This window comes from Tachyglossus aculeatus, chromosome 2 (genome assembly GCF_015852505.1).
Source record: "Tachyglossus aculeatus isolate mTacAcu1 chromosome 2, mTacAcu1.pri, whole genome shotgun sequence".
Classification (NCBI taxonomy): domain Eukaryota; kingdom Metazoa; phylum Chordata; class Mammalia; order Monotremata; family Tachyglossidae; genus Tachyglossus; species Tachyglossus aculeatus.
In genome coordinates, this window is record NC_052067.1 from 56,555,854 (window position 1) to 56,583,773 (window position 27,920).

Consider the following 27,920-nt stretch of genomic DNA (forward strand, 5'->3'; position numbering starts at 1 on the left):
ATTAGACTCAAGACAAGGCAGAATGATCAACGGAATACTGAGTCAGGAGGACTAAAACCATACAGGTTGAAGACAAGTGACTTGAAAATGTAGACCTACATTTCTGTGACTCTCAGTATCTTACCCGTTTTTCTCTACCTACTTTTTTTTTAAATCAAAGAAAGATTGACTGATGGCACATTTTTGGTCCCCAGTGGTCAGAGAAAATTTCACGTTCAAAATTGGCAATTGCTTTTCAAATGAGGCCCGAGCCAAATAAATTCAACCTAATGCGCCAGCTCTGCTGGGACTGAAGAATGCCTTGAAGCTCAGTGGAAGGTGATCTGCATGCACTGTGAAACTTACAGTGGGCTGATTTTCAAGCTGTTAAAAAAAACATGAGGGAATTAATTCTTCAGTGCCGTCAGCCTCTCACCATTTCCCGAGAATTAAATTCAATGCTAGCTTTGCTTTTAAAAACAAGTCAACAGACAGAGAGAGACGACACAATACATTTGGCATTCTAAAACAAGTTGTGTGGACTCAGTGAAAGTGGAAGCTGTTAAGTATTTTGCAAGTAAACAAGACGAAATGCAACTGCTATAACAAATGACGGAAGAAACACTTGCAACTAGTTCAGTGTGTCCCATGAGCAAAGGAAGCAGCTTGTTTTAGTGGCTAGAGCACGAGCCTGGGAGTCAGAAGGTCATGGGTTCCCAGATCCACCACTTGTCTGCTGTGAGACCTTGGGCAAGTCCCTTCACTTCTCTGTGCCTCAGTTACCTCATCTGTAAAATGGAGACTAAGACTGTGAGCCCATGTGGGACAGGGCCTATACCCAACCTGATTCTCTTGTCCAACCCAGTGCTTAATACAGTGCCCACTACACAGTAAATGCTTAACAAATACCATAATCATCATCACCTCACAGGGAAATCGCTACTTTACATGATTATTTAAGCAAGAAGCATTATTGGGAAGGTCAAATTTCCATAGTCAGTGAGTAAAATTAGAGAAGTAGAATCGTCACCTAGTGGAAAGAGCCCATGCCTGGGAGTCAGAGGACCTGGGTTTTAATTCCAGCTCTCCTATTTCCCTGCCCTGTGACCGGTGACCTTCAATTTCTCTGTGTCGCAGTCTCCTCATCTGTAAAATGGGGATTCAATAGCCATTCTCACTCCCACTTGGATTGTGAATCTGATAAGGGACCAGGATTAGCTGTCCATCCTGATTAACTTGTATCTTCTCCAACACTTAGAACAGTGCTTGACACATAGTGAGCATTTAAACAAATACCCTAGTTTGTATTGTTTTAATTATTAAATTGTAATAAAATATGATTATTCTTACCGAGTCAGGGAGAAACCCATTGTCTCATCTACTGCCTGAAAACACTGATGGTTTCCCGATCTTTGTGGTGGTGTTATCACTAGTGATGGGGTAGCTTGGTGAATCAGGAAGATGTATGGAAAAAAACCAAATTTGGGAGTCAGGGGACCTGGGTTCCAATTCCAGTGTCCACTACATGGCTTGTGCAAGTCATTTTAGGTCCCCAAGTTTCTTCATCTGTAAAATGGGGATTCAAAAGCCCTTCCCCTTCCTACTTAGACTGTGAGCCCCAAATGGGGACAGGACCGTGTCTGGCCTGATTATCTAGTATCTATCCCAGTGCTTAGCGATGTGCTGGGCACACAGTAATTATTTGACAAATACCATACCACAATGATCATTTTTACTTGAAGGATATGAATCCAGTTTTCCAAATAGTAGTCTGGAAGGCTAGCTCCTATACTTAGAGAAGACAAGAGGAGTGGGAACAATCTTTAAATACATCTGGCATAAACGGATGGCCAATAAAAGTCTTTGATAAGGACAGAGAGGTAAAAAAAATAGCCTACAATCAAAAGGTAGCTTTTAGTTCTCTTTTAATTTAGTCTTTAGAATAAGATTTTGTTCATCTAAGCTTGTTGTGGGCATTGAATGTGTCTACCAACTCTGTTGCATTGTACTCTTCCAAGTGCTTAGTAAAGTGCTCTGCACGCAGTAAGCACTCAAAAAATACTGACATAATTAATGGGAAGGAAGCCAGGTAAGTGATTTTAAAATAATTCTTTGAGCTGCATATTTTCCAATCTGTGTATCCCGTGAAATCTCCAATAAACTTGAAAGAACTGGATAGTATGTTTGTAGCAGGCTCCATGTTTAGGAGAAACCTGAGATGACCCATGAAATCCAACTTTAGAAAAGATCTACAAGGAGAGGGGACAGAGATAACTTCAGAAGTCAAATTCCAATCAATGTTTAGCAAGGTAGAGGACTAAACCGATAATGTGCGCCACCTGGAAGATCTCAGAATGCAGAAAAACAATCTATGGGGCTTTCTAAAGAATAATCATGACTGAGCGCTCCAATTAACTTTAAAGTCAGAGTGGTGGAATGTGTGGATTGGAGGAGTACAGAACTTGATCACAAAGAGTTCACACTATCTGTTATGAAGTTGCTTAACAGAATGGAGGAGTAATGAGCTGTGAATCAATGTGAACTTGGTCATCAAGTGAGGAGCCAACGGCAAGCTCCGAATAAGTCAATCATTCAATGACCTATTCATTGAATTCTCACTGTTCGTAGGGTACTGTACTAAGTAGGAGTGGCAGAGCATATTCAGAGTGTTAAAATTCACAGAATAATAATAATAATGGTATCTGTTAAGCGCTTACTATGTGCCAAGCACTGTGCAAGCCATTCCTCACCAGATGGGCAGCCAAAAAGTTGCCAGAGGTGACTTACTGCTTTTGGCCATGGAGTCCAGAGTCATCATCATCACCACATCATCAGCGGTATTTACTGCTTACTAGGCACAGGGCCTGGCAGTCACAAGGACCTGGGTTCTAATCCCGATTCCGCCACTTGTCTGCTGCGGGACCTTGTGCAAGTCCCTTCATTTCTCTGGGCCTCAGTTTACCCTATCTGTAAAATGGGGATTAAGACTGTGAGCTCCATTTGGGGCAGGGACTATATCCAACGTGATTAGCTTGTGTCTACCCCAGCACTTACTACAGTGCCTGGTACATACTAAATGCTTAACAAATACCAGAAAAAAAATTCCAAATGAGTGCTTGTAATCCACCCCAGCACCTAGTCAGTTCCTGAGAGAGGAAGTGCTTAACAAATACAAATACCACAATTATTGGTATTGTATTGGTATTGGTATTGGTATTGTAACATTGAACTGCTAATGTAGACACACAATAAATCATTCCTAACTGTAGTGATTTTAATATTTGCAGTACCACCTGTGGTACCCGAATCTCTACTGGCTTTCAAAAGCAGCTAAACTCCCCTTCATCAGCTCAACTAACACAAGGCAGCCCTCAGAAATACTATTTTCCAGCAGTTCTGCATTATTATTCAAATGAAGGAGAGCTTCTTAAAAACATCTAGAGGTAAAGAGCCCCTTTTGGTCCTAAAATACGTTTTGTAAAATATTTTCTTTTAAAATGCCATTTCTAAGTGCATTCACTGGGCTGAGGATACCTATACTGTGAATTATTCATACCTTTCTCCCTCAGAAGGTGAAAACATTTCAATTATTCTTGATTATCAAGATACAAAATTGGTACACAAAGAGAAGGAACTGCCATACAGCTCGCATTTCAGGAGTGCCACGGAATGATTTCTTTTCCTACAAGGCATCATTAGAGAACTTTGTAAGACGAAAAATGAGGGGGAAAAAAGAGAGAAAACAAACCAAGCACCGAAGACACGAATGAAAAGTTTTTGGAATAAAAGCACTGTGGTGAAAGCTTCCAATTCCTGGCACCGATAATCATGACCCATGAGAAAAGATGAAGTAGTACAATCAACATGTAAACATTTCCCTCCACCAATCTCTCTAATTAAAATACTCCATAAAGAAACAGCCCAAAGTTGTCAATCAACTGCACAACTGAGCCCAAACCCAGCAGTGCAGTGACACAGGAATTGACTGAGGATCTGGAAAAGGAGAACTACATAGCCAGCCAGAGTAGACATGGTACAATGAGTTGAAGAGGCACTTGAGAATCTCAAGGAGAGTGCAGTGATGCAATGGAAAACACCAGAGAATTGAACGTACTTCACTGAGCTTAAGGATCAATCAATTGATCTGAGAGTGTTGAATGGTTTAAAGTTTCATGTAAATGGAGACAATAGCCATGGGATTTGGGTAACACCTTGAGTAGAGAAACTTTTTGCTTTGTTTTTGGTAGGAGAATTACAAATCCCCAGTACAGTTACTGAATAAAAGGGGCAAGGGGGAAGAGAAGAATAAAAGAGACCAACAAAAAGAATGAACATGGTGAAATGAAAAGTGATGATTATCCCCTTGAGGGTCGGTATTGTTCTTTCTAACTCTATTCTGTTCTCCCAAGCGTTTTTGTACAGTGCTCTAAACACAGTAAACACTCAGTAAATACCACTGATTGATTGATTTAGCATGAGCAATAGCAGGCAACATTTTTACTCTGAGAAATAACAATAACATCTTTGGTATAGTGGATAAAACATAGTGGTGTAGTGGGTGGGAGTCAGAAGGGCCTGGGTTCTAATCCTGGCTCCACCACTTGTCTGCTGTGTGACCTTGAGCAAATCCCATCACTTCTCTGTGCCTCAGTTCCATCATCTGTAAAATGGGTATTAAGACTTTGAGCCCCATGTGGGACAGGGACTGTGTCCAACTTGATAACCTTTCATCTACCCCAGCGCTAGTGCTTGAGACATAGTAACCACTTAAATAACTATCATCATCATCTGTAATGCTAAGCTCATTATGGGCAGGGAAAATGTCCATTAATTCTGTTGTATTGTCCTTTCCTGAGTGTTTAGTACAGTGCTCTGCACATATTAGCGCTCACCAAATAGCATTGATTGATTTTATTTTTCTACACCATTCAACACAGATTTAATTTCCTTCCAATATAGGTTCTGTGGGCTAGGGTACGACAGAAATGATTTCCTCATTCATTTAATGGATGAGGAAATGGGGGCCCCAAGCGGTCAAGTGACTTGCCTGAGATTACCCAGAAGGCCACGGTGGCAAAACCTGCATTACAACTCAGTTCTTTTGTCTCCCAGACATGTGCCCATTTCACTACCCGATGCTGCCTCAAAGGCTGGCAATGTTGCTATCAATTACACAGCAAAGATAAGGCCTGAGACTACTGCCGAGAAGCAGTGTGGCTTAGTGGACAGAGAACGGGCCTGGAGTCAGAAGGAGCTGGGAGTCAGAAGGACCTGGGTTCTAATCCTGGCTCTGCCACATGTCTGCTGTGACACCTTGGACAAGTCACTTCACTTCTCTAGGCCTCAGTTACCTCATCTGTAAAGTGGGGATTAGCAGTGCGAGCCTCTTCTTGTGAGAGAGGGACTGTGTCCAACCTGATTAACTTGTATCTACCCCAGTGCTTAGAACAGTGCTTGGCACATAGTAAGCACTTAATGAGTACCATGATTATTATTATCAATAATAATAATAACACATAGAGGAAACAAATGAGGGTTGGTGAGAAATGTACTAACCTATTTAGAATATATGCATAGGAAGATCGTTAGGAGAAAGTTGAGATGTCACGATCGCCCAGTGGGTATTTAAAATGCATCTGCAGTGTAGACGCAGTCCAGAAACACAGCCGATGCTGCTTACAAATTGGAAAAAATCATCAATTATTTAAGTCTGGTCTTACCTCAGGAGATATACTGCCAATGTATAGGGAGGGTATAAAATATTCTATGTTATACAGTTCCATAGAGAAATGTAATGTGTTGAGCAACACAACTTCTTTTGACCTGTTTTCCTGTGTCCAGCTTCCCTCCACTTCAGCCTATGCTTGGAAGCAACGTGGCTTAGTGGAAAGAGCACGGGCTTGGGAGTCAGAGGTCGTGGGTGCTTCACCACTTGTCAGCTGTTTGACTTTGGGCAAGTCACTTCATTTCTCTGTGCCTCAGTTACCTCATCTGTAAAATGGGGATTAAGACGGTGAGCCCCACATGGGACAAGCTCATTACCTTGTATCTACCCCAGGGCTTAGGACAGTGCTTGGCACATAGTAAACGCTTAACAAATACCATCATTATTATTATTATGCTGAAGCCTGGCTTGGGCCACACTTCAAAAACTTCCATCAGTTTCCCATTTCCCTCCACATCGCGCACGAATGCCTATCAATTGGCATCAAGATTCTCCACAGTCCTCCTCTCCTTTCTTTTTACTTTCTTCATCTGCTGTGGGCCAACTCCATCTCTTTGTCCCTTCAATTGGACCTTTTTTTTTTTAAACAGCATTGCTGAAGTGCTTACTATGTGCCAGGCACTGTACTCAACACAAGTAGGTACAAGTTATTCAGGTTGGAAATAGTACATGTCCCAAATAGGGCTCACAGCCTCAATCTCCATTTTACTGATGAGGTAACTGAGGCACAGAGAAGTGAAGTCACATGCCCAAAGTCACACAGCAGACACGTGGTGGAGCCGGGACTAGAACTCAGGTCCTTCTGACTTCCAAGTCCATACTCCATCCACTAGGCCATGACACTTTCTACTCTTCTGTCCCTTTTCCGTAACTCACACTATTACAGCGACCTAGGCCTCCCTCCCAATCAATCAACCCATGGAATTTCTTGAATTTCATGGAATCACAGTGCAGAGCACTGTACTAAACACTCGGGAAATTACAGTATAACAGAGTTGGTAGACATCTTCCCTGCTCATGAGCTCCCCTCACCAAATGACAGACATTTGCAGCTCTCTGCATGCTCCAAACTCCTAAAAAATCCCACCTCCTCCAACAAGCCTTCCTAGATTTACTCCCAGCACCACATATTTATTACTCTATTTATTTTATTAATGATGTGTGTATAGCTATAATTCTATTTAGTCTGATGGTACTGAAACCCATCTACTTGTTTTGTTGTCTGTCTCCCCCTGCTAGACTGTGAGCCCATTGTTGGATAGGGACCGTCTCTATATGTTGCCGATTTGTACTTCCCAAGCGCTTAGTACAGTGCTCTGCACACAGTAAGTGCTCAATAAATACGACTGAATGAATGAATGAACTTCAACCTGACCACCACCTCTAGTGCTTAAGTAATCATATATGCTCATCATCACTTTTGTGTATGCACACAATGCACTGAATAGTCACTTATTTGTAATGATTATCTTAGTTCTAAATATTTTTATGTCTGCCTTCACCATTAGAATGTTCACTCAGTATCCCACGTGAGATGGGACCATGTTTGACCTTAACTCGTATTTACCCTGACATTTAGTACAGTGCTTGACACATAGGAAGCACTTAAATATCACACTTATTAGAAGTTGTCTCATTCATTCAATCAATTGTATTTTTTGAGAGCTTACTGTACACAGAGCACTATACTAAGCACTTGGAAAGTACAATTCTGCAATAGAGACAATCCCTGCCCATAATGGGCTTACAGTCTAGAAGTCTCATGCTTCTGTTGCACTTTCCCAAAGGCATAGTAAAATCCATTGCACCCAATGGAGGATTAAAAGTTATCATAACTACTGACGCTATTTATTGAGCACTTACCAGGAACAGAGCACTATAATAAACAATTGGGAGAGTACAATAGAGTAGGTAGGCCCAATCCCCATTACTACACTTTCTCTTCAAAGCAAAGTCAGTCAATCAGTCGTAATTTTTGAGCAGTTATTGTGTACTAAGCACAAAGTGCTTGGGAGAGTACAACATAACAATAAACGGTCACACTCCCTGCCCACAATGAGTTTCCAGTCTAGAGGGGGAGACAGAAATCCATAAAACATTTGTAAAGGCAAAAGAAAAAGAAAAAGGCAAAAGCAAAACTTCATTTTCCCACACATCACTGTCCCTTCCCTTCCTTTTCATGGTTTTGAATCACTGCTGTACGAAAAAAAAAATATCTTAAAGGACTCTTTCTAGATGTATAAAAAATGTGAGAATTTTAAGGGAAGTGAACAAGAATGCCATATTCCTTTTAACATAAATTGATCACCATATTGGGGAAAACAACAGATTCTTCCACAGAAGGTGAGTAACCACTTTCAAAACCTTTTAAAGTCAAGAAGAACTGAAATAAGCAGTAACCCTGAAGTTGTCAAAATAAAGTCACCAGGCTGATATTTATTTATACTATTATACTAATGTTTGTCACCCTCTAAGGGTCATATCTGGAGAGTTCCCAGGACTCTACCAGTCTTGACTATGGGAAGGAAAGTCAAGCAGAGGCATGCCCATTCCATTCCTAGCTTGGGCAGTGGCTAGCCAGTGGAAGGCAATCTGCTACAAGTCTAAACTCACCCGTGCTGGGCAACAGCGGCATGGGAGAGAATAAAGGGTGAAGACTCAAGTTTACTGCATGGAAGGAGGTAATGGTAAACCACTTCCATATTTTTACCAAGAAAACTCTATGGATAAACTACCAGAACGAATGCAGGTGGAGGTGGGGCGTTCTGGGAGAGATAAGTCCATGGCATTGCTTTGGGTTGAAGACGACTCGATGGCATAAGACAAGACAATGTCTGTCTCCCCCCCTAGACTGTAAGCTCATTGTGGGCAGGGAATATGTCTATTATCATATTCTACTCTCTCAAGCACTTAGTTCACTGCTTTGCACCCAGTAAGTGCTCAATACGATAGAATGAATACGCAAGTGGAACAACATGGTGGAAGGAGAAAAAAGATGCATGGAAAATAGATATGCATCACAGGTACTGCAGAAAACAGTTGAAGGAAATAATGGCTCATTGGTGAAGGTACCCATTTACTTCAGCTTTCACTAAATCAGTACACTCATCCCAAATTTATTTCTTTGTTCCAACAAGAGTATGGATGCCTATGTGTGCATATGATGATATATTTTTATATATCCACATATATATCATATCTATAAGAAATGAATATGCATTCACACATACACCGTGACATTGGAATTTGAGACACAGATTGCTGGCATTGTCATCCTACAATAGAGGCCCCCAGGGACCCTACTACAGAATCTGAACTCCTTTAAGAAAGTAAAACAATTTAGAGTAGATTACTGATGTTATCTATTATGGAATATTACAGGGTGAACCAACTGACTATATTAGAGGGGACAGTTTGGATTCAACATCTGGAATCATTCTGAATAGCTGCATTCGGGCTTAACGCCCCTCCCGCCCAGATGGTATTCACGGAAGAACTGATTAACATTAAACAATGGGAGAGGGGTTCTTTCGGATAGTTACTTCATTTTTAAATCCTGACTGGTAAGAGGAGAGGCACTGTAGCTGTGGCAAATGTGCTTCTAGATTCTCGAAAAATCACCTGAGAGATAAGCTGGAAAAAGAACTCCCAGAGGCTTTGCTTGGGAGAGCCACCTGCCACCATGAGAGCCCTTGTTGCCTTCCTCCCACATGCTGCAACCTTGTCTCATTCAGTCAGTCTTATGTATTGAGTGCTTCCTGTGGGCAGGGCACTGTATTAAGCAGTTGGGAGAGTGCAACATAACAATAAAGACAAATTCCCTGCCCACAACAAGGTCAAGGTCTAGAGGGGGTGACCTACATTGATAGAAATAAATTACAGATATCACGTAAGTGATGTGGGGCTGGTATGGGGGATGAATAAAGGGAGCAAGTCAGGGTGATCCTGAAGGGAGGGGAAGAAAAGTTAAAGAGGGCTTAGTCAGAGAAGGCCTCTTGGAGATGTGCCTTTGAAAAGGCTTTGAAGCTGGGGAGATTAAGTGTCTTTTTCTGAGAGTGGTATATGACTCCAGAAGCATAATTCCTGCCTCTCAGGCCACATAGTTCCACCTATAGTTCCCCATCCCATAGTTCCTCATCACAGACAAGAAGAGAATCGCAAAGCAATGGAGAGAACTTTATAATGTTCTCCTTAACATCCCTCCTACTATCCACCTATGTGGAACTATGTAGAACCTTTGTAGAACCAAGATGGCTGACAGAATCCACCAACCTCCTGCACTCTGCCATAACAACCATGATACAGAAGGTGGTGGAGTAACACCAAAGAAGAACAGTTACAATGGCTCTGCCTTTCTCCCTTCCAGATGTGACTCTTCTCTTCATCCCCTCCAGGATTTCTCTCAGCTCTCTCAACTCCCCAACCTCCCCTGAGCTCCCTGTCTTCATCAGACCCACATCCAAGTGGCATGGGCCACTATTTCAAGGCTACAGAAGAATTTGAATATGACCTTTTTACATTTTCTTCAGGCAAAGAAAAGCAGTTTTTCATTTGATTTCATGATGCCTTTGCTGATTAACTTCAAAATCCAATTTGTAAATGTTTTATTAAATCAAAATCTCCTAGTACATCATTTATATGTTTCACAGCTCCCATTGCCTGGTGGCCAGCTCTGTGGGTCACAGTGGGGAGAAGAGTTTCTCAGTTTAGAAAAAAAATGTGAGAAATTATGGAGAGAAAAAAAATGAGTAAGGTGAAAACCATTTCCAATGCCATCAAAACTCTGAGAAATTGACAGAACCTAGAATCCCCGCTTACAGAGCCCTCTGAAATGTATTTGTATAGTCAATTATTTATTCAGCTATTTGATTCCTAACATACTTGTGCTACTATCTTTTATCTCTTTGTTATTCTTTCTGCTCCCACTGGTAAATATTTTATGTCTGTCTACTACCCTCATTATATCATCTAGACTCCCTAGATTGTAAGCTCACTGTGGGCAGGGAATGTGTTTGTTTATTATATTGCATTTTCCCAAGTGCTTAGGACAGTGCTTTGTACACAGTAAGTGCTCAGTAAGAGTGACTGAATGAATGAATCATCACGGACCATATCTTTTTCTTTTTCCTCTGGTTTACTGTCTGTGACACCATATTCTGTAGACAGTGGATATTCAATAAAGCACATAATTATGCTTGGGCTCCCAGGACAAAGGAGATGATCAACATTATCATCAGTGGTATTTATCTAGCTCTTACTTCATGCAGAGCTTAGTACACTTGGGAGAGTACACGACATCAGAGTTGGCAGACAAGTTCCTTCTCCACAAGGAGCTGGAGACTATTGCAGGGCTGTGGGGACCACACATTGCTAAAGACAGTGTGTGGTCTTGTGAATGTCATCACAGTTACTCTGGAGTGTGAAGATGACTTCAGCCTCATCACAGACAAGAAGAGAATCGCAAAGCAATGGAGAGAACTTTATAATGTTCTCCTTAACATCCCTCCTACTATCGACAATAAGGACCACCGAAACATGCAAAATATTTGTTTGTGAAGAGACACAGCACTTGTCCAAACTACTGGGGAGGGTATTGCAGCAGTCTGCCATGAGAAATGAGAAGTCACCCATCCTTGATGGCTGAGACCTGCAAGCACAGAGAAGATGCCCTGTTTAAACAATTACATGAGCTCTTCCTCAATGGAATAGGACCCTGAGGAGATGCCACAAGATGTCAAAGATGTCATCATCACCTCCAATTTGGAGACCAAAGGAGAGAGAAGTCCGGTTTTGGAAATGAGAGAGATATTTCCTTCCTCTTCGTCACCAGAGAAATCACAGCCAGAGAACATTCTGATGACCTAATGGAAAACACCAATCACTGAATGCCCCTGGAATCACAATGTGGTTTCAGAACCCAGTGAGAACCAATGGCTATAATATTTTCAACACTTCAGATATAAGAATCACTAAGACCTCTACCTGGTTTGCTCAGACCTGTTGAAAGCATTCAATACCCTCAGCAGATCTGGACTTTGGACATGATATAGCAAATATTGCTGCCCTGAAAATTTTATGAAAGTTCTGAGGCTACTTCACAACAGCATGGCTGGCCAGGGTCAGAGCTGAGGGTTCCCTGTCTGATCAATTCCACATCTCCAGCACAATAAAGGATGCCTAATGGGCTCAATCCAGTTCAATTCATTCTCCAAAACAGCACTAGAAACTCAGAGAGACTTGGATGCAGGTCTCAGAATCCACTTCCACAACTCTGGGAAACTCTGCCAATTCAACAGGCCTTAAGCATTATATAAAGTCCTATAAAGTGAGTCATTTGAGAATTACTCTATGCAAATGACTGCGAGCAAGAAGCTCACACTCATTCAGCAAATTGTTTTGCTAAATCACCCAGAAAAATTAAAGATACATTATGAAGAAAATCTAGGTGGTGTAACATCTTAGACCTGAGGAAATGTATACATGACCAAAGATCTATACTGGCAGAGGGAAAGCCTTTCACAGATTTCTGTTGCCTGGGCAACACTCTGACCCATGAGAGAAAAGGCAACAAAAAAACTGAATCAAGAAAGCTTGTGCATCCTTTGGAAAACTGTCAAAAGATTGTCACAAAGTGTATCCCAGAGAAGCAGCATGGCCTAGGGGACAGAGCCTCAGTTACCTCATTTGTAAAATGGGGACTAAGCCTGTGAGCCCCATGTGGGACAGGAACCTCTTTCTAATTGAGTGCTTAGTACAGTGCCTGACACATAGTAAGCACTTAACAAATGCTGTTATTATTACTATTGTTATAGTGTGGCAGGAGCATGCTATAGGACTTTTTTATGGTATCTGTTAAGTGCTTACTATGTGCCAGGTACTGTTCATTCATAGTCATAGTCATAGTCTCTTCCCCCCTTTCTCCAACCCCCCGGCTCTCAACATTCTCTGCTACTCTCCCATCCTTCCCAGTGGTATCCTCAGAGGAACTCTCCTCCCTCCTCTCAAGTGCTACTCCGGCCACCTGTGCTTCTGACCCCATTCCCTCTCATCTTATGAAATCTCTCGCTCCATCCCTTCTCCCCTCCTTAACTTCCATCTTCAACCGCTCACTCTCCACTGGTTCCTTCCCCTCTGCCTTTAAACATGCCCATGTCTCTCCCATCCTAAAAAAACCCTCTCTTGACCCCACCTCACCTTCTAGTTATCGTCCCATATCCCTCCTACCATTCCTTTCCAAACTCCTTGAACGAGTTGTCTACACGCGCTGCCTAGAATTCCTCAACAACAACTCTCTCCTCGACCCCCTCCAGTCTGGCTTCCGTCCCCTTCATTCCACGGAAACTGCGCTCTCAAAGGTCACCAATGACCTCCTGCTTGCCAAATCCAACGGCTCATACTCTGTCCTAATCCTCCTCGACCTCTCAGCTGCCTTTGACACTGTGGACCACCCCCTTCTCCTCAACACGTTATCTGACCTTGGCTTCACAGACTCTGTCCTCTCCTGGTTCTCCTCTTATCTCTCCGGTCGTTCTTTCTCAGTCTCTTTTGCAGGCTCCTCCTCCCCCTCCCATCCTCTTACTGTGGGAGTTCCCCAAGGTTCAGTGCTTGGTCCCCTTCTGTTCTCAATCTACACTCACTCCCTTGGTGACCTCATTCGCTCCCACGGCTTCAACTATCACCTCTACGCTGATGACACCCAGATCTACATCTCTGCCCCTGCTCTCTCCCCCTCCCTCCAGGCTCGCATCTCCTCCTGCCTTCAGGACATCTCCATCTGGATGTCCGCCCGCCACCTAAAGCTCAACATGTCGAAGACTGAGCTCCTTGTCTTCCCTCCCAAACCTTGTACTCTCCCTGACTTTCCCATCTCTGTTGACGGCACTACCATCCTTCCCGTCTCACAAGCCCGCAACCTTGGTGTCATCCTCGACTCCGCTCTCTCATTCACCCCTCACATCCAAGCCGTCACCAAAACCTGCCGGTCTCAGCTCCGCAACATTGCCAAGATCCGCCCTTTCCTCTCCATCCAAACCGCTACCCTGCTAATTCAAGCTCTCATCCTATCCCGTCTGGACTACTGCACTAGCCTTCTCTCTGATCTCCCATCCTCGTGTCTCTCTCCACTTCAATCCATACTTCATGCTGCTGCCCGGATTATCTTTGTCCAGAAACGCTCTGGACATATCACTCCCCTCCTCAAAAACCTCCAATGGCTACCGATCAATCTGCGCATCAGGCAGAGACTCCTCACCCTGGGCTTCAAGGCTGTCCATCACCTCGCCCCCTCCTACCTCACCTCCCTTCTCTCCTTCTACTGCCCAGCCCGCACCCTCCGCTCCTCCACCACTAATCTCCTCACTGTACCTCGCTCTCGCCTGTCCCGCCATCGACCCCCGGCCCACGTCATCCCCCGGGCCTGGAATGCCCTCCCTCTGCCCATCCGCCAAGCTAGCTCTCTTCCTCCCTTCAAGGCCCTGCTGAGAGCTCACCTCCTCCAGGAGGCCTTCCCAGATTGAGCCCCTTCTTTCCTCTCCCCCTCGTCCCCCTCTCCATCCCCCCGCCTTACCACCTTCCCCTCCCCACAGCACCTGTATATATGTATATATGGTTGTACATATTTATTACTCTGTTTATTTATTTATTTATTTATTTTACTTGTACATTTCTATCCTACTTATTTTATTTTGTTGGTATGTTTGGTTCTGTTCTCTGTCTCCCCCTTTTAGACTGTGAGCCCACTATCGGGTAGGGACTGTCTCTATGTGATGCCAATTTGTACTTCCCAAGCGCTTAGTACAGTGCTCTGCACATAGTAAGCGCTCAATAAATACGATTGATTGATTGATTGATTGATATTTACTGAGCACTTACTGTGCGCAGAGCACTGTACTAAGTGCTTGAAAAGTACAATATAGGAATAGAGACAATCCCTGCCACAACGGGCAGTCTAGTGGTGGTGGCAGCGGGGGCAGGGGTAGACAGACATCTAAACAAGTAAACAGGCATTAATATAAATAAATAGAATTATAGATACATACTCTCCCCCCTCCATCCTCCCCTCCCAATCTTTCCCTCCCCCCACCCCCACCCTACCTCCTTCCCCTCCCCACAGCACTTGTATATATGTTTGTACATATTTATTACTCTACTTATTTTACTTGCACATATTTACTACTCTATTTATTTTATTTTGTTAATATGTTTTGTTTTGTTGTCTGTCTCCCCCTTCTAGACTGTGAGCCCACTGTTGGGTAGGGACCGTCTCTATATGTTGCCAACTTGTACTTCCCAAGCGCTTAGTACACTGTTCTGCACACAGTAAGCTCTCAATAAATATGACTGAACGAATGAATGAATGAATATACGTAAGTGCTGTAGGGTGGGGAGAAGGGAAGAGCAAAGGGAGCAAGTTGAGGTGATGTAGAAGGGAGGGGGAACTGAGGAAAAGGGGCTTAGTCTGGGAAGGCCTCTTGGAGGAGGTGTGTCCTCACTAGGGCTTTGAAGGGAGGAAGAGTGATTGTAAACACTAGGGTAGATACAAGGCAATTAGGTTGTCCATCTCTCACATGAAGCTCAATCTTCATCCACATTTTACAGATGAGTTAACTGAGGCACAGAGTGAGATGACTTGCCCAAGGACACACAGCAGCTACATAGTGGAGTCTGAATTAGAACCCAGATCCTTCTGACTCCAGGCCCATGCTCTATCTACTAGACCACATTGCTTCAGACCCACCTAGAGGTTTTTGGAGTTGTAATCCAATCTACCCTCTTCTGTGGCTTTGAGATCCAGACCTACCCCAAAATATCATGTTGGCCTCCTTAAATGGTTCCACCACATCATTTGATGGGCTCTACTCAACATCAAATGACAAGATGGGATCAATGAGTGCTAGAAAGAAGTCAACATCCTAACACTGAAGCCAGACTCAGTTTACCACAGTTAAGGTGGGGAGAATCTGGAGGACAGACAGTCGGAGGGACAGACAGCAGAAGACCCACTCAGCTGCTGTAGGATTAGCTGAAATTGGGAAACCAAAAACAAGGGAGGGGCAGAGAAGTATTTTAAGGATCTGATAAAACAATGACTCAGACAATGCTTCATCTGCTGAAAACCAGGAGTCAATTGCCATAGATAAGCAGCATGGAACACTGTAACCAGTGTTGCAAGTAATAATAATAATCATTACAATAATAATAAGTAATAATAATAATAATGGCATTTATTAAGGGCTTACTATGTGCAAAGCACTGTTCTAAGCACTGGGGAGGTTACAAGGTGATCAGGTTGTCCCACAGGGGGCTCACAGTCCATCCCCATTTTACAGATGAGGTAACTGAGGAGCAGAGAAGTTAAGTAACTTAAGTGAAAGTAGCCGCTCTCAATCAGCCACTGTCAACAAGGCTGTATCACCCCATCTGGGACTTGTACTTTCATTCATTCATTCAATCATATTAATTGAGCACTTACTGTGCGCAGAACACTGTAGTAAGCGCTTGGAAAGTACAATTCAGCAATATATAATAATAATGATGACATTTGTTAAGTGCTTACTATGTGCAAAGCACTGTTCTAAGCACTTGGGGATACAAGGTGATTAGGTTGCCCCATGTGGGGCTCACCTAATCACCTTGTTTTACACCCCATTTTACAGATGAGGGAACTGAGGCTCAGAGAAGTTAAGTAATTTGCCCAAGTCACACAGCAGACATGTGGCAGAGCCAGGATTAGAAACCATAACCTCTGACTCCCAAGCCCGTGCTCTTTCCACTGAGCCACGCTGCTTCTCTAGAGACAGTCCCTACCCAACAATGGGCTCATAATCTAGAAGTGGGAGACAGACAGCAAAATAGAACAAGTAGTCAAGTGTCAATAATAATAATAATAATAATAACGGTATCTGTTAAGCGCTTACTATGTGCCAAGCACTGTTCTAAGTGCTGGAATAGATATGAGGTAAGCAGGTTGTCCCACAGACAAGTGGCGGAGCCGGGAATAGAAACCACAACCTCTGACTCCCAAGCCCAGGCTCCCTCCACTACGCCACGCTGCTTCTCAATAATAATGATGGTATTCGTTGAGCGCTTACTATGTGCCAGGCACTGTTCTAAGCAATGGGGTAGATACAAGGTAATCAGGTTGTCCCACATTAAGTTACTTGCCCAAAGTCACACAGCTGATAAATGGTGGAGCCGGAATTAGAATCCACAACCTCTGACTCCCAAGCCCAGGCTCTTTCCACTAAGCTACACTACCATTAAAATATATAGAATTATAGATATATACACATCATTAATGAAATAAATAGAATAATAAGTATATAAATATACACAAGTGTTGCGGGGCGGGGAAGGGGGTAGGGGAGGGGCAGAGGTTAAGGGGGGCTCAGTCTGGGAAGGCCTCCTGGAGGAGGTGAGCTCTCAGTAGGGCTTTGAAGGGAGGAAGAGAGCTAGTTGGCGGATGTGTGGAGGGAGGGCATTCCAGGCCAGGGACGGACATGGGTTCAAATCTTGGCTCTACCAACTGTCAGCTGTGTGACTTTGGGCCAGTCACTTAACTTCTCTGTGCCTCAGTTTACCTCATCTGGAAAATGGGGATTAAGAATGTGAGCCCCCCATGGGACAACCTGATCACCTTCTAACCTCCCCAGTGCTTAGAACAGTGCTTTGCACGTAGTAAGTGCTTAATAGACGCCATTATTATTATTATTAAGGACTTGGGCCGGGGTCGACGGCCTGTCCCGCCGGTTAGCAGCAGAGGAGCGGTGTGTGTGGGCGGGCTGTAGAAGGAGAGAAGGGAGGTGAGGTAGGAGGGGGTGAGGTGATGGAGAGCTTTAAAGCCAATACTGAGGAGTCAATCAATCATACTTACTGAGCATTTACTGCGGTTAGAGCACCCTACTAAGCGCTTGGGAAAGTACCCTAAAACAATATAACAGAGTTGGTGGATTTATTCCTGGCCCACAAGGAACTCATAGTTTAGAGGGGGAGGCAGACCTTAATATCTCGGAGCTGCGAGCCCGCTGTTGGGTAGGGACCGTCTCTATATGTTGCCAACTTTTACTTCCCAAGCGCTTAGTACAGTGCTCTGCACACAGTAAGCGCTCAATAAATACGACTGAATGAATGAGAGTCCAAAAGGCACATGTGAAAGCAGCAGATCAAAAACACAACAAAGGACAGCTTTTGTGGGAGCACAGTGTGGCTGGGACTGTGGGTCTGGTGAATGGGAGTCAGAGGCCCTGGGTTCTAATCCCAGCTCCAGCACGTAACTGCTGTGTGACCATGGGCACATCACTTAACTTCGCTGTGCCTCAGTTTCCTCATCTGCAAAACATGGATTCAATCCCTGTGCTCCCTCCTATTTGGACTGTGAGCCCCATGTGGGACCTGATTATCTTGAATCTATCCTAGCACTTAGTACTGTTAGGACATTTCGTCCATTCCTCTCCAAACTCACCGAGTGAGTTGTCTACAGCTGCTGTCTTCACTTCCTTTCCTTGATCCCTTGCACTCGGACTTAACGCCCCTCCACCCCTCCGGTATTGAAAGAACTGATTAAAATTAAACAATGGGAGTGGGGTTCTTTGGGATAATTACTTCTTTCTTGACAAATCCAATGGCCTCTATTCCATCCTAATCCTTCTCGACCTGTTAGCGACCTTCAACATTGTCGACCGCCCCGTTCTTCTGAACACATTATCCAACCCTGGCTTCAGTGACATTGTCTCCTGATTCTCCTCCTGGCTGTCTTGCTGCCCATTCTCAGTCTCTTCCTCAGGGTCCTCCTCTGTCTCCCACCTCCTAAGGTAGGGGCCCCTCAAGGTTCAATTCTGTGTCCCCTTCTATTCTCCATCTTCAACCATACACTTGGAGAACTCAATTCTCTCCCGTGGCTTCAACTACCATCTCTGTGTGGACAATGTCCTAATCTACTTCTCTAACCCTTATCTCTCTCCCTCCCTCTAACACCTCAAACTTAACATGTCCAAAACAGAACTCCTTATCTTTCCACCCAAATCCTGTCCTCCCAGTGACTTTCCCATTATTGTCAACAGCACCACCACCTGCCCTGTCTCACAAGCCCATAGACTTGGCGTTATCCTTGACTCATCTCTCTAATTCTACCTACATATTCAATCTGTCACCAAATCCTGCCAACCTTCACAATATTGCTAAAAGCCATCTGTTCCTCTCCATCCAAACTGAAACCACATTAATTCAAACACTTATCCTATCTCTATCTCCCTAGGCTGGGAGAACAATGGGCAAAATCACTCCCAATTACCACCATTGTAGTTTCTAGAGGGAGGTGCCTTAGACTGAGAAGGACAACCATTGAATTGAAGAAGGCAACCCTTTGCTAGAGGGAGGTGCCTTCTCTCAAAGGAATTCCCTTTTGATCTTCCAAACTGATAGCTCTGGGCCCTGAAGGCAAATTTCCTACACCCATGCTTTAAACTGCAAATTTCTTGCAAGCAACTGGGTGATTTCATGAATAGCTGAGAGAAGGGAGAAAAATTTAAAACCCCAGGCCAATAAGATGACTCAACCCGCGGAGCTACCCAAATTCAGCAAGGAATTTCTCTGCAATGAACGCTACACGTTTTCACAACACTGGCCAATTCATTCAAACATAACTCATCCTAAGCACACTTTCACACTGACACAGGGGTATAGCCAATTCCCCCCATCAAACAAGATGTTGATTTCCGCCCACTTCAGGACAAATGCCTAAATCTTTCTTCGTTCTTGCTCTACCCAGACCCACAGACATAATCTTTCTACAGGCATCACCTCAAATCTCAAGTATCTGGCTCTCCCAGTACGTCCTCCATCCTTTGCATACAAAACACGGCGGGGGGGACACGTTCATGTAATCATTTCAACTCTTAAAGCAGAACACTGCACGTTCCCACTCTTACTCAAAGAGGAGGGTGCGCCCAATCCCACATTCACACATTGTTTTCGTTACTTTAAAACAGAACGGAGATGTTTTCTGGTCATCGTCAAGGTACTTCTTCATCGGGGGCGTTAAGAATCAGGTTCCAACACTGATCTGTCATGTAAGAATGGTTCTGTGCCTGCAATTTAAAACTAATAACTTGGTTAGTGCTGCTTTACTGTAGTGCGATTAGTCCATCGGAGAGCACTAATCCTTTCCTGCTGGCTCCGGTGGATCTTCCGAGCCCAGTGCGCCACGAGACCCAGAGGTCACGTCCTTGACCATGATTATGGGTCACATCCACCCCTGGGCCCAAGTCTAGGCGGCTGCTTTCTTGTGGACTCACGTCCACCTGGCCGGCGGCCCACCTCGAGGTTTTCCATCCCTGATCCGCAAGGAATTCCAACAGCCTCCCAGCTCTCTGTCGCCGATCCCATCCTCGTCGCCATTTCTGTCACCCATCGCCCAGGTACAGGTTCGTTCGGGAATCGGGGGGATGGGGTGGGGGTGGGGGGGGGGGGAGAGAGAGAGAGAGAGAGAAAGGGAGAGAGAGAGAGAGAAAGAAGGAGAGAGAGAGAGCCGGGGATGGAAAGCCTGAGTTTTACATAAAATTTATTCCGCGAGGCAAATTGGATTATTTGATTACTTGGATGCAGCGAATTGAACTTCCCTTTCTGGAAGTTCTGCTGACATTAGAGCTTCCCTAATGGGAGGGATACACTTGTATAATAAAAATAATAATAATAATGGCATTTGTTAAGCTCATACTATGTGCCAAGCACTGTTCCAAGCGCTGGGGCAGATACAAGGTAATCAGGTTGTCCCAGGTAGGGCTCACAGTCTTAATCATTCATTCAATCATATTTATGGAGCACTTAGTGTGTGCAGAGCATTGTACTAAGCGCTTAGGAAGTACAAGTTGGCAACCCCATTTTACAGATGAGGTAGCTGAGGCACAGAGAAGTGACTTGCCCACAGTAGCACAACAGACAAGTGGCGGAGTCGGGATTAGGACCCACGACCTCTGACTCCCAAGCCCGTCCTCTTTCCACTAAGCCACGCTCCTTCTCCATGTATGTTACTCGCCCGTGCCAGAAAACCCAGGTCCCATTCATTCAATCATATTTATTGAGCGCTTACTGTGTGCAGAGCACTGTACTAAGCACTTGGGAAGTACAAGTTGGCAACATATAGAGACGGTTCCTACCCAACAACGGGCTCACAGTCTAGAATGGGGAGACAGGCAACAAAGCAGAACATGTAGACAGGTGCCAAAACCGTCAGAATAAATAGAATTATAGCTCTATGCACATCATTAATAAAATAGAGTAGTAAATAGGTACAAGTAAAACAGAGTAATAAATCTGTACAAATATATACAAGTGCTGTGGGGAGGCGAAGGAGGTAGGGCAGAGCGGGGGCGATGGGGAGGAGGAGAAGGAAAAGGGGGCTCAGCAACCAGGCGGGATTCACTTAAGCGCTTAACAAGTACCATCATTATATTTTTGGCACGTGGGGTGGTGTCTACCTCCCATCCACGAGCACTTCCCAAGCTGGAGGTATACATTCATGCGTTCCATAGCCATGGCGAAGCGCCTGGCTTCCAGCCCCAAGAGCATTCAGCAGGACGGGACACTCACCATCCCATGGCTCCTAACTTGGTGCAGGCAAAGCAGGCTTCTCACCCTCTGGACAGGGATGCCCTGCAGCCATCTGCTGCAAATCTCGATCCTCTGCATAGAGAGCCAGAGGCTGCAGGTATTTATCACCTGTGCTCCTAGGCCATTCCAGCTTCCGGCCTCCATTTATCCAATCTCTGCCTTCCCCCCTCCTCCATCCTTGATTTGATTGGCACGGGGCGGGGGCAGGGGACACCTTCTGTATTCCTGGCTTGGGCTGTCAATCTGGCAGTTTTGGTTGTGGGGGCGGTAAACCCACCCTCACTTCCGAGTTCTGCCTGCTGGCTCAGGCGGCTATGAGATGGCATTTGACCTTGAGATGGTCAGTACCCCAGGGTCATCTTGGGACAATTTGTCTGTCCTGAATCAATCAATCCATCACATTTATTGTTATATGGTGCTTATTAAGTGCTTTCTATACAATAATGATGGCATTTATTAAGCGCTTACTATGTGCAAAGCACTGTTCTAAGAGCTGGGGAAGTTACAAGGTGATCAGGTTGTCCCATGGGGGGCTCACAGGCAATCCCCATTTTACAGATGAGGTAACTGAGGCACAGAGAAGTTAAGTGACTTGCCCTAAGTCACACAGCTAACAGTTGGCAGAGGCAGGATTTGAACCCATGACCACAGACTCCAAAGCCTGTGCTTTTTCCACTGAGCCACGCTGCTTCTGCTTCTATATGGCAAGCACTGCCCCAAGCGCTGGGGTAGATATCAGTTAATTGGGTCGGAAACAGTCCGTGTCCTACATGGGGTTCACAGTCAATAATAATAATAATTAATAATAATAATGGTATTTGTTAAGCACTTACTATGTGCTAAACTACTACTACTACTAAACTACTAAGTGCTAGGGTAGATACAAGGTAATCAGGTTGTCCCATGTGGGGCTCACCGTCTTAATCCCCATTTTACAAATGAGGTAACTGAGGCACAGAGAAGTTAAGTGGCTTGCCCAAGGTCATTTAGCAGCCAAGTGGCAGAGGCAGGATTAGAACCCATGACCTCTGATTCCCAATAATAATAATAATAATAGCATTTGTTAAGTGCTTACTATGTGCAAAGCACTGTTCTAAGCACTGCAGAGGATACATGGTGATCAGATTGTCCCACCTGGGGCTCAGTCTTCGTCCGCATTTTATAGATGTGGTAACTGAGGCACAGAGAAGTTAAGTGATTTACCCAAAGCCACACAGCTGACAATTGGCGAAGCCGGGGTTAGAACTCCCAAGCCCGTGCTCTTTCCACTAAACCATGCAAATCCCCTCAAATTCCCCAAGTAGCGGGGGGAAAATGATCGGGCTAGCATTTTTGGTTTCTCTGGAGTCATTTTTTCGTTTAGATATTATTTGAACGGATTTCTTTCATTCGACTCCCTTTCGTGTCCAAGCCGCCTTCCTCTTGTCCTCCGCTGTGTCCTGGGCTCTTACTTCGAGCTGGAAGCTCTGCTCGTCCCTCATCAAAACCTTTCAGCTGGTTGGTCAGTGGTAAGGTGACCCATTGGGGCAGCAGTAGAGGTGGTTGGGACCCGAGTGACTCAGTGAGTCAAATAATTTCCATTAAAATGCCTTGAAGGCCTCAAGTGGTGTAATGAACAGGAAATGTATCTGCATGAAACAAACCTCTCCTTTCTCACCTCAAATATTTTCTTTTCAGGCCCTGAAGACCTTATGGAGAGAAATCAAAGCAGATTTCTTTTTCTTTTTTTGCCTGAAACAAATGTAGGAGAGAGAACAGGTATTGAATCCCCATTTTACAGATAATTAAACGGAAATGCAGAAGTTCAGCGATTTACCCAGGGTCATATAGACAAGTGGTGAAGCCAAAATTAGAATCCAGGTTCTCTGATTTCCAAGCCTGTGCTCTTTCCATGAGGCCACTATGCTCTTTATGCAGTGCTTACTGTGTGTGGAGCATTGTAACAAAGCTCTTGGGAGAGTACAATATAACAGAGTTGGTGGGCATGTTCCCTGCCCACAAGAATGTTTACAGTACAGAGAGAGTCAATGCCTACCAAGTTTCAATTCATAAGAGCACCCCTGATGGCTAGGTTGAGTCACTCCCCAATTAATTTCCTCCTTTCTAAGTCAGGTAATTACAACGAGCATTCTAAACACCTTTATATATAGCGCTATCCCTGGTACTTAAACATTCTTTATCTTACATTAATTTACCCTTAATTTTTTTTATCCTGCCTTATTCCCCCTCTCCACAGTTGTAGTGTTACTCTTTCTCCTGCTCCATTGGTAAATAAGATTGTAACTTTTTTGTTTCCTCCATTAGACTGTAAGCTCCCTGAGGGCAGATACTATCTCAAATGCTTAATTTAGTGCTCTGAATTTTCTGGTCAGGTCTACAGCCCCTCTCCCTTCTACCTTGAGCCTTTCTAGCTATCAGAATGAATTCAGGACTGCTGAGTGTACATTTTCTTGTTGTGGGCAAGAGACCATGTCTGTTATATTTTTGTATTGTACTCTCCCAAGAGCATAGTACAGTGATCTGCATACAGTAAGCACTCATTACTTGATTACTGATCATTGCTTGGTACCACTGATTGACTGATTCCAGTCCAGGGGGCATGAGGGGGATGGGGAGGTGTGAGGAGTCACAAGACTGAAGAGGTCCTGAGTAAGATAATCAAAATGGGCAGGAAGGGTTATTTGGGGAACTCTTTTACTACCCTAAATATACAGTGATTGGAAGACTGTATACCTGGAAGACTCAGACTGCAAGCCCATTGTGGGCAAGAAGCATGTCTATGAACTCTGTAATGTCGTACTCTCTCAAACGCTTGGCACAATGCTCTGTACAAAGGAAGTGCTCAGGAAATATGACAGACCGTCTAGACTATCTCTAGATGGTAAGCTTGTTGTGGGCAGGGAATGTATCTGTTATATTGTTATAGCGTACTCTCCAAGTGCTTAGTACAGTGCTCGGCACACAGTAAACATTCAATAAATATGAGTGACTGACTGATTGAATGATTGGAATAGCCACCACCCCATAAACGCTCAATAAATACGAATGAATGAATTCTCCTGACTCCAGTTTGCCTGCCTCTCTATGGCTCTTTATGTAGATTCATTGAGGTGAGTGATATTCACTGCAATGACCTCATCTTAAGGCCTATCCATTGTACCACTCTCACCTTCTGCACAATGGACTGCTTCAAAGAGCAGCATAATGGCCTAGTGGATAGAGCATGGCCCAGGAGTCAGAAGGCCATGGGTTCTAACCCTGGCTCCACCACTTATCTGCTGTGTGACCTAGGGCAGGTCACTTCACTTCTCTATGCCTCAGTTACCTCATCTGTAAAAGGGGGATTAAGATTGTGAGTCCTATGTAGGATAGGGACTGTGTCTAAACCCAATTTGCTTGCATCCCCCCCACAACTCTCCCAGCACTTAGAACAATGCCTGGCACATAGTCAGCACTTGACAAACACAACAATTATTGTTAGATGCCTTGAGAAACCCAGAGTTCCTCTTTCTTTGATGCAGTGGGTCGTAAATTCATTCATTCATTCAATTGTATTTATTGAGCATTCACCACGTGTAAAGCACTGTATTAAGCACTTGGAAGAATACAACTCCACCAAGAACTCATAATAATAATAATATTTGTTATGCATTTAGAATGTATCAAGCACTATTCTAAGCACTGGGGAAGATACAGATGCTCCAGTCAGACGCAGGCCCTATCCCACATGGGGAGCACAATCTAAGTAGGAGGGAGCCCAGGTATTGAATCCCCATACTACAGATGAGGCAACAGAGACACAGAAAAGTTAAGTGACTTACACAAGGCCACAAAGCAGGGATATAGCAGAGCCGGGATTAGAAGCCAGGTCCTCTGATTCCCATGACCGTACTTTTTCACTAGGTCACACCCCTCCTCTCATATGCCCACTGGCCCAGACACTTTTCAAGTATTTTCCAACTTGTCTGTGGATCAGTATGTATGGGAGTGGGTATTTGTATGTAGTTGAGAGTGTGTGTAAGCGGTTAAATTGTGGGATATCTGTGTGGTGGAATGGGTGGTGTGTCTCTCTAACTCTTTTGCCCTTGTCTCCTATTTTATTTCTTCCTAACCCTGGGCGAAGTATGGGTAATTCCCACAGGTGATTAAAATATCAGATTGAGCCATTTTCTCCCCACCTCTTTCAGCATGCATCAGTAGCCAAACTTGGGGAGACTTGGATCCACAACTAATAGGCTCTTTCCTAGGTTTATACATTTTCACCCACACTCAGTTATAAAGTAGCTTCAGATGCATAATCCCCTTATGACTAAATGATGACACAGTGCCCAGATTTCTGACCACAAGTTATAGTTTCAGTTCAATCCAACCATAACCCTTAAAAAGACTCCTGATCCTAATTAAAGATTTAGCGGAGAACATTCTCTTTGAACCAAATCACTCCCCTCAAACACAAGCCCAAATGGCAAACTGGGCTGGGCTGCTATGATCTGGGCTGCTCCTGACATTATTTCAAGCCCCCTCTTTCATATTTCCATATAGGAAAATGGCTCATTCCCAATGGCTGGAGAGATAAGATCAATCAATCAATCATATTTATTGAGCGCTTACTGTGTGCAGAGCACTGTACTAAGCGCTTGGGAAGTACAAGTTGGCAACGTATAGAGACGGTCCCTACCCAACAGTGGGCTCACAGTCTAGAAGGGGGAGACAGAGAACAAAACAAAACATATTAACAAAATAAAATAAATAGAATAGATATGTACAAGTAAAATAAATAGAGTAATAAATACGTACAAACATATATAGATATATACAGGTGCTGTAGGGAAGGGAAGGAGGTAAGGCGGGGGGGTGGAGAGGGGGAGGAGGGGGAGAGGAAGGAGGGGGCTCAGTCTGGGAAGGCCTCCTGGAGGAGGTGAGCTCTCAGTAGGGAGGAAGAGAGCTAGCTTGGTGGATGTGGGGAGGGAGGGCATTCCAGGCTAGGGGGATGACGTGGGCCGGGGAGTGACTGAAGTCCTAAAGTGAGAAAAACTCTTAAAAATATTCACATGCAATTTTGGTTTGTCCTGGAATCCTAAATCAATCAATGGCATTTATTGAATGCTTATTGTGTGCAGAGCACTGTGCTAAGCACTTGGTAGGGTACAATATAAGTGTACTTATTACTGAAGAATAGACATACTAAAATCAACCTCAGTCCCTCAAAAATGACCATACAACTTTCAAGACAATGTAAATCACCTCCCACAGGAACAAACTCTGGGGCATACTTTTTGGTAAATATGGAAATGCTTCCATGTCCCTTTTTCACATTAATACTGTGGATCACTAAGTCCAATTCACATTAATACTGTGGATCACTAAGTCCAATCTTTACCTTCTGAATGGAGAAGCAAAACACTCTCTGTTCTCAAAAACCCCTCAAAGGTCTGTCTAAAAGAATAAAAAGCCTATCTATTGAATCGTACTGAGATCATTGGCAGAAATCTTTAGAATACTGCTAAAGGTTCTGCATGAGAGGCGTCCAAACCACTGCTCAATGTGTGTAGTTCGGGCTAACAAAAATATACCTCACTGACCTTTTGCCAAGGTCTGCACAGTCTTAACCACTCCCTGACTCTCGTGAGTAGAAATTAAAAAAAAAAAATAGCTGGTGATTGCTCTTATTTGGGAAGAGAACATTTCCTACTGGATAGGAAGCTAAAATGGCAGTAGAGGAAACAAACTGGCAGGGGTGGATGTGTACTACATAATAATCCACTGTGCCACTCTACCCATCATGCCAACTGTTGACATAAACAGTTCTTTTATGGTATTTGTTACAAGCTTACTAGGTGTCAAACACTGTTCAAACCACTGGGGTAGGTACAAGTTAATTGTGGGAACAGAGCTCCTCTCAGTTTAAGGAGGAGGATGAACAGTATAACCAATTTACAGTTGAGGAAACTGAGGCCCAGAGAAGTTAAGTGACTTACCCAAGTTCACATACAGCAGACAAGTGGCAGAGGCAGAATTACAACCCAGGTCCTTCTTACCCCCGGGCCCGAGCTCTATACACTAGGCCCCAGCAACCCGAGCACTTAGAACAGCGCTGGATATACAGCAAGCGCTAAACAAATACCATCATTATTATATCAGGAGTAGACACCAGATACATAAAGAAACACCATCTAGAGGGTTATAGTAAGAGAGCAGAGACAGTGCTCGTTCTACTTCTGGATCTCCAGTTGTTAACTGAGTTCAGAAGCTACATCTAAACCTGATCTTTGATTGTAATAATGATAATAATAACAATAATTTTTGTTGGGTGCTTACCATATGCCAAACACTGTACTAAAAGTTAGGAGATACAGGACAATCAGGTCCCATGTGGAGCTCCCAGTCTAAGTAGAAGGGAGAACAGAGTCATGAAACGGCTTGCCCCAAGTCACATAGCAGATAATTGGCCAAGCAGAGGATTAGAACCCAGGTCCTCTGATCCCAGGTCCGACCTCTTTCCCCTAGACTGTGAGGCTGTCCTGGGAAGGAAATGTGTCTACCAACTATATTGCACTGTACTCTTCCAAGTCCTTAGTACAATGCTCTGCACACAGTAAGCACTCAATAA

At 44.1% G+C, this 27,920-nt stretch overlaps 1 protein-coding gene and 1 non-coding gene across 2 annotated transcripts in view; one reads left to right on the plus strand and one right to left on the minus strand.

The window, feature by feature from the left end:
• PRKN (parkin RBR E3 ubiquitin protein ligase) overlaps positions 1 to 27,920 on the minus strand; it is an 857,446-nt gene that overhangs the window by 109,447 nt on the left and 720,079 nt on the right. The gene's annotated exons all lie outside the window — the stretch shown is intronic.
• On the plus strand, positions 8,170 to 8,307 carry LOC119924791. Its single transcript, XR_005449485.1, has one exon. It is a non-coding gene; the product is annotated as a small nucleolar RNA SNORA7 (small nucleolar RNA).